The following is a 7,222-nucleotide window of genomic DNA, read 5'->3' on the forward strand; positions in this document are numbered from 1 at the left end:
ATAAGAAACATGTTCTCCACCTAAAATCGGCTACACTAAGAAACAAGAGGGCTTGGCTGATTTTTGAGAAGTGTGTGTTCTCTCATAAGTTCTTCCAAGAGCATTTGGTGTTGTGTGAAGCATTTGAGGCATCACACTTGGGGTGCTAGGCTCACAAGGTTTCAAGGAACACAAACAACAACAAGGTAAGTTATTCTATCTATACTTGAAGTTAAAATTGTTCCCCATGTATGCTAGATAGGAATAAAACCTTGGAATTCAACTTTGCATGATAATTAGACAAACATAGATCCAAGGTTATTAGGGTTGCATGTACACTTAGGAAGTGTTAGAATGCTCAAAACCCATCAATTACAATGAAGAAACAAGCAATATGTCCAAGACATGTTGCAGTCTGAGTGAAGCTCCTATAAGTGCCTCACACATGGCCGGTGAAACCAAACTTTTGATAATAAAAGGTAAATAAAAAGACACCTAAATTTTTTTTATTAACCTTCATACCTCTACAATATACAAAGCTGCAATGGGAAGGAAATCACCCATTTTTGTTCCCACAAGAAGCCTTCCAAAAGGCATACCTCCAAGTCCATCTGTTGTGGCACTATAAGTCATAGTTTTGATACTATTAGGAATGCCAACATTATAAAATTATATTAATAGCACTGATTATCATTAGTATGGAAAAATTTTCGAATGACTTTTGAGGTCCAATCCCATTAGCAATACATCCACTACCTACATAATTAAAGTGCTATCTTGGTATGATTCATCACTTAAGGAGTCAAGCTCTGATATAGGTTTGTCAAATGCTTGTGTCGCAAGCTGGCAAGCTCTAACAACACCAGCATTTGATAAAACAACATTTTAGTTTTTTTGTTTTGTTTAAAAAATTATAAACAACTTTATTGAAAATCCAACATTACCTTACGGGAGAATCCATAATCTCATAATAGAAACCATAAAAGTTCAAAGGCAAACCCAATAGGATTGGATGAGTAGGAGATAAATCCTCTACAATAGTAGATGACAACTGGGGGTAAATAAGTCAATATATCATTTATCAAAAAATTTAAAACTTATGAAGAATTTTATAAATAAAAATAAAATTACTTGATAAGCCTCCAACAATTTAACTGATTAGGTGCCTCTTTTTTATCATTACCATACTTGAACTCTACAAGATACCTATAGTAGTCTCCTTTCCTGTATACCATAATAAAATCCCATAAATAAAGTCACATCAAGAATGATGTTTTGGACTCTTTGTCTTAATTGTTATATATACAATGTAATATACTTACATTTTGTAGTAAAAAATAATGGATTGTCCAACAGATGAAGATGGAATCAGATGCTTATCAATCACAGTCATGATATCACCATAAACGTTGGAAAGCTCTGTTTCCACCTCCTATTTGTATTCCTTAATCCTTTTAACATTCACTTTATTGCCTTTGGATTCCCTTTTTTCCTCAATTGAAGATAAAATCCTCCATGATTCCCTTTTTATCCCACCAAAAATATTCTTGTATCCAACTGAGAACATATTCCTCTCGTCAATAGTCAATGCGATATGCAACTTTGCTACCTTCTTCATCGTGTCCATCATTTCTAAAACAAAATCAATGTAAATAAATAGTTAAAATCAACCAAAATTATCCTCCTAACCTCAATTTTTACCTTCCTTACCAATAGTTATGTTTCTAAAACAATCAACATTTGATATGTTAAGGACATCAGAGCTTTTATTTCTTTCAACAAACAGCCTCAAGTTTTATAATTTGGTACTTTTTACTTAGATTAACATAGGTATCAATACTTTCATATAAAGTTTCAAAAATGAATATCGATCTGAATATGTCTAGGAACAATAAAGTCAAAATTTTAACTTGTGTTTAAGATCCATTTTGTAACCCTAATTTACATCTCAAAGTAAATAGCATCGATAACATAGGTGTCTATGTGTGGAACTTAGACAGTTGGAACAAATATACATCTACCAAAGATTATATTTTCGACTTTGAAAATAAAGTAAGGAAATCAAAAATTAAACCTTAGGGATCAGAGCAATCATCCTATCTTCCTGTCTTGCTATAGCTTCTAATTTGGTGGTAGCATTGCGATGGTGGGGTTGAGATGGTTGATGGTTTGCGCAATTTATCTCTATCGTCGTTTTCCTCCATTGAGGAAACGATGACAGAATAGGAGGAACCGCTCATCAATCGATGATCCACGGCCATCAAAACCGAATCAATTATAGATATAGATCTAAAACATAGTGATGACGACGTATGTATGTGTGTTTAGTGAGAGAATTAGATCTGATGAGGAATCGTGATGAGGTGATGTGTATGAAGTCAATTTCCATAACCCTAAAATTCCCTTAATGCCATTTAATTTTAACGCCCCAATCAGTTGTTTTTTCAATCTATTTACAAAAAATGTGATGTTTAATCATAGCCTTCATTTTTTTTATCTAACCCTCCACTGTTAGTTTACAGGTTCTTAGGAAACGATGAATTCTCAAATGATCTTTCCTCTCTCTCTCGCTTTGTCACTTACTCACTCACTCTCTATCTATCTATCTATCTCTCTCTCTCTCTCTCTCTCTATACATATATATATATATATATATATATATATATATATATACAGAGAGAGAGAGCTAGGTTCAAATGTGGATTGACATAAATTGTGCAGATGTGTAGACAATGTTATTCTATGAGAATGATAAATAAAATATTTTCTTTGGTAATGTGAAAACGTTCAACATTAAATAACTATTAAGATTATCAAGCATTGTCACTAGGTCTATAAGGTTATTATAATTTTTTTTTATAATTCTGATTCCATCAGAATGTTGTTAGAATGTTTGTTGAGTCGTATTTTGTAAGAATGATAATGAGTAAAAAAAACGATGTGTGAAAACAAAAATGAATAAGAATTTGTGAGAATTCATGAAAATGACGATACTTGTATAAGGTTGAATGTATTCACATTAACAAACAACCCATTTTGTTACTAATTCTCATAGAATAACATCATCCACACGTCGGTACAACAGTTGTTATCCATATTATAACGTAGCCCGATATATATATATATATATATATATATATATATATATATATATATATATATATATATATATATTGAAGAAGCAATGAATCAAGTATGAAATGAATTATAGTTTAATGATCAAAGTAAGATTACGAGATTTGAACACAGATGTAAATATGATCTTGTTTCAGCTCTGTTACGCTTTCAAGTTTTATAGAGTAAAAAATTACAATTCTGTAAAGACCCGTATCTACGACTGTAGTAAACACTCCTATTTATAGGAGAGGAAAGCGTACAAAAAATATACTAAGGATTAAGCGTTAACCTTTGAATACAATGCCTTAGTAAAATAGATTACAAAAGATACGAAGACTTAGTACATTCGAAGACATGAAACCCTTCGACGAATTACAACTCTATTTACTCTTACAATCTCCCGATTTGTAATCAATGTCGAAGTCTTCAATTTGTAAGCAGTTGAATTGAGTACATCATCACCCTTCGTATCTTTGTGTACCACGCAATGACCTTTTTAATCTCCTTCTTGTCTCCTTCACTGTTCTTCCTGCGTTGGTTCATACGAACAATTAAGTTCGTAAACTGAGAAGTTGCATATCTCTCCACTTCATAAGTTTGGAACAATAATCGCTTTACTCTACCAGCTTTGTCTTTCCCAGCGAAGACAACCCCCAATGGCTTTAAGCAGATTTCACCATCTTCATATTTCTTCAGATCTACTTGTTTTGCGTAGGAGCCATTGGTGCTGTAATTTCAATACCCTTCGCAGTAGCCAATTCCACATCAGTTTGAGCAAGACACTCAAAATAATTTTCAATAAAGATCACACAAGTTCATTATTGGAAAATCAGCAATGGTAAACTCATAAACTTTTCCAGTTCATCTGGCCACTTTGTATTTGAGATTCTGAATAACTTTTTCGAAGACCACGTCTCTTTTCATACGTATAACTTTCTTGATTTTCAACAATGACCAGACTTCTTCAGGTGCTTTCACCAACACTGAATGGAAACGTATCTTCAGCTTCTTCCCTTCTTGTTTGTCTTTACACATAATTTTAGCTTTAAACTGAGGAATGACGAACATCATTTCCTTTGTAGGAAAGTCAAGCTGACTTGCATCAGTGTTTGTAACCACATAACTCTATTTTGGCACCTTCTCAAATGAACACATGTGATCAAACATGAATTTTGCCTCAATTGTTTCATAGTTGTATTGCTTCGAAGGATCTCCCTTTTCCAAACCCACAGGGTCTTGTGCACGAAGAGTCATAACACTTTGCACAAGCCTCATCCTTTCCAACTCCGCATTAACTTCATCCTTCTTTTCTTCCTTAGTATTTTCTATGATCTTGGCTTTACCTTTATCTCTAGACTCAGACTCTGTGACAACTATTAATTCAGGTCATTCTCGGACTCATGCATCTTTATAAAAACCATTCATGCACAACATGCCATGGCCTTGTAGTACAAATTAGGTCAAAATCTTGCATAAACTAGGATCCATCTAAGACCTAGGACTAATATACTTGACACTTACGATTCTAGTAACTTGCTTAACTACAATAGGAAATGCCAATGCTATAATTTGAATGAAACTTTCAAGCTTTGTTATAACTGAAAAAGGGTATAAAACCCTAAAAATAAATTCAAATATTCTAATTATACTTCATTATGATGATGAACATCAAACAATATTCCAAAAACCCTAAAGAGCCCAAAATCCAAATTTATAAATCTTAAAGCTTAAAAACTTTATAAAATTTGGCTATAAACTTCCAAATATCAAATTTTATTAATCAAATTATGGATTATACCAATGAAATAGAAATATAAATTATCATGCATTAATCATAATTAATTAGTTAAAAACAAGATTTTTTAAATAAATCAAAAATTACTTAAAGAATCATTTTTATAAAAATTAGATTTTTATAAAAAATGAAGAGGGAAATTATTAATTTGAATTTTTGGAGAGAGAGGGCTCCTAATCCACTCAAAAACCAGCCATCTCCCCTCTCCCCATGCTCCATCTTCCCAGAACTCAATCATTAGAACTTCTCCCTCACTCTGCCTCTTCTCTCTTCACTCTCTCACACTCCACCCTCCTAACACACACAAACTCACGAAATTCTCCCCATTCCTCTGCCAAATTTCTAGATTTAGATGACCTTGAAGTGTTCTTACTTCCCTCAAGATCATAACCAAGGTAAACAACATCATCTTCTTCCATAGTTTCATGATTCTACTTCCTTTTCTTCTTAGTTTTCTCTTCTTTTCGGATTCTATGCCTTTCCATGGCTAGAAATCTTTATTTTTCCCTTGTGGTTTGTAGATTCTCACCATAACACAATGCATGTGTTTGAAATGGTGAAAATCCGGGATCAAACCCATGCAAGGAGTGAAAATGATGCACATATGTTCATGTGACTTCAAAAACAAGTATTACATCTTCTTCTCTATTTCTTTTGTGTTCTTGCATGATCAAAAGCATTTAAACCATTTCTAGTACATCTTGGATGCTCATTCACTCCATGCATGTGCTAGAAATCGGACCTTATCAAAGGCATGCATGATGTTCTTGTCAAAATGTCCTAAGGATGCACTCAAAGCAAACATGGAATCTTCCAGATTACTTTATTCAGATTTGAACGACCATATCTAGGTAATTTCTTAACCAAATCATGATATTCTTTTTGTATTGGATAATTCCATGAGTTAACTTTCAAACCCAACTGGTCTCACTGTAAAATATTAAATATCCGATTTTTGGCAATTTTTACAAAATGGTTGCGCAAACAGCTCTTTTTCTATGATCACCATTTTTGCCTTGCATGATCAATGGCCTTAAAGCAACCATAAATCTGGGGAAAAATACTTTTGAAGCTTAACATTTCCAGTGAATGATGGTTGAAATTTCATGGCTTAAAACCCCACTGAATGGGCTACATAAATTCATGAACTTTAGCCACATTTATATCTCATGCACCATTGCATGTAACATTTCTTAATTTGTTTGGGTTCAATACCCCTATTTCCCTTCTGATTAAATTTTGAACATTTTTCCTTTTGAAAGCCCTCACATGCATGTGATAGTCTGTGAAATACCAAAAGCTTTTATTATTTCTTTAATTTATTTAAATTATTGCTAGAAACCAAGGGCATAAATCACATAAAATACTTCCAGAGGTCAATAAATCCGGAAGAAATTCATGGATGACCCTTATGATGGATAATGACCTCTCACTAAATTTCATTAATTTTTGTTGCTATTTGGTATGATTTCGGATTTTCTTTTTGTTAGGATATAATAAATCACAAAACACTTTAGAGAGTGTGGAAATTTTATCTAACAATATTCGCATACCTCACATGCGATGGTGACTCAAAAAAATAATTTCAACATTTTTCATCATGTCTTGCTATTTTTCCCAATTTTTGGTAATTATAATGGTTTAAAAATAGGAAAAATAGTTATGATTATCCAAAATTCATGAAAATTTACCAAAACATTATGTTGTATAGTAGGAGGTTACAAAAAAAATTTTAGGATTTTTCTCCACAGTAAAGTATTTTTCTCTTAATTTCTAATGTTAATTATACTTAAATTCACATAAATACCCAAAACCGGATTGTTTAATATTATTTCTTCAATTAATGATTATTTAATATTCTTGGTAATTTATTTTAACTGAAATAGGGCTTCATTCATAGGTTTGGTTGAGACTCATTGTTTGCTCATACACATAAAAAAAACTCGTTCTCGTTATAGCAATAAACTTGTACTCATTAATAGCAATCAACTTTGTTTATCATTAAAGCAATGTACTTGTATTTACGAAAAGCCTTATTTCAAGCTCGATTTTATAAACTTGTGAACTCACCTACTATTTTCATAGTTGACGCTCGTTTTACATGCTTTTTGAGGAAATAATTAGTAAGTGGATGTAAAGATTCAGCATCATAGAGCATGTTGCATCGTGTTGAAGCTATTATGAAGTTATATTTTGAGCAATGTTATTTTGGAAAAACTTGTATTTTGTTTCTTTTGAAGCTATGGGTTGTAAACTTTTAAATACTGTTATGGTGATGTATCATTATCTTTTGCAATGAAACCGTTATCGTTGTCATACCTTGCGTTTCCT

At 32.3% G+C, this 7,222-nt stretch overlaps 1 pseudogene; it reads right to left on the reverse strand.

The window, feature by feature from the left end:
• Positions 1-735: 735 nt before the first annotated feature.
• Positions 736-4,167, reverse strand: LOC145007261 (14-3-3 protein 7-like; annotated as a pseudogene).
• Between the last annotated feature and the right edge of the window lie 3,055 nt (positions 4,168-7,222).

This window comes from Lactuca saligna, chromosome 7 (assembly GCF_052625555.1).
Source record: "Lactuca saligna cultivar CGN05327 chromosome 7, ASM5262555v1, whole genome shotgun sequence".
Taxonomy (NCBI): domain Eukaryota; kingdom Viridiplantae; phylum Streptophyta; class Magnoliopsida; order Asterales; family Asteraceae; genus Lactuca; species Lactuca saligna.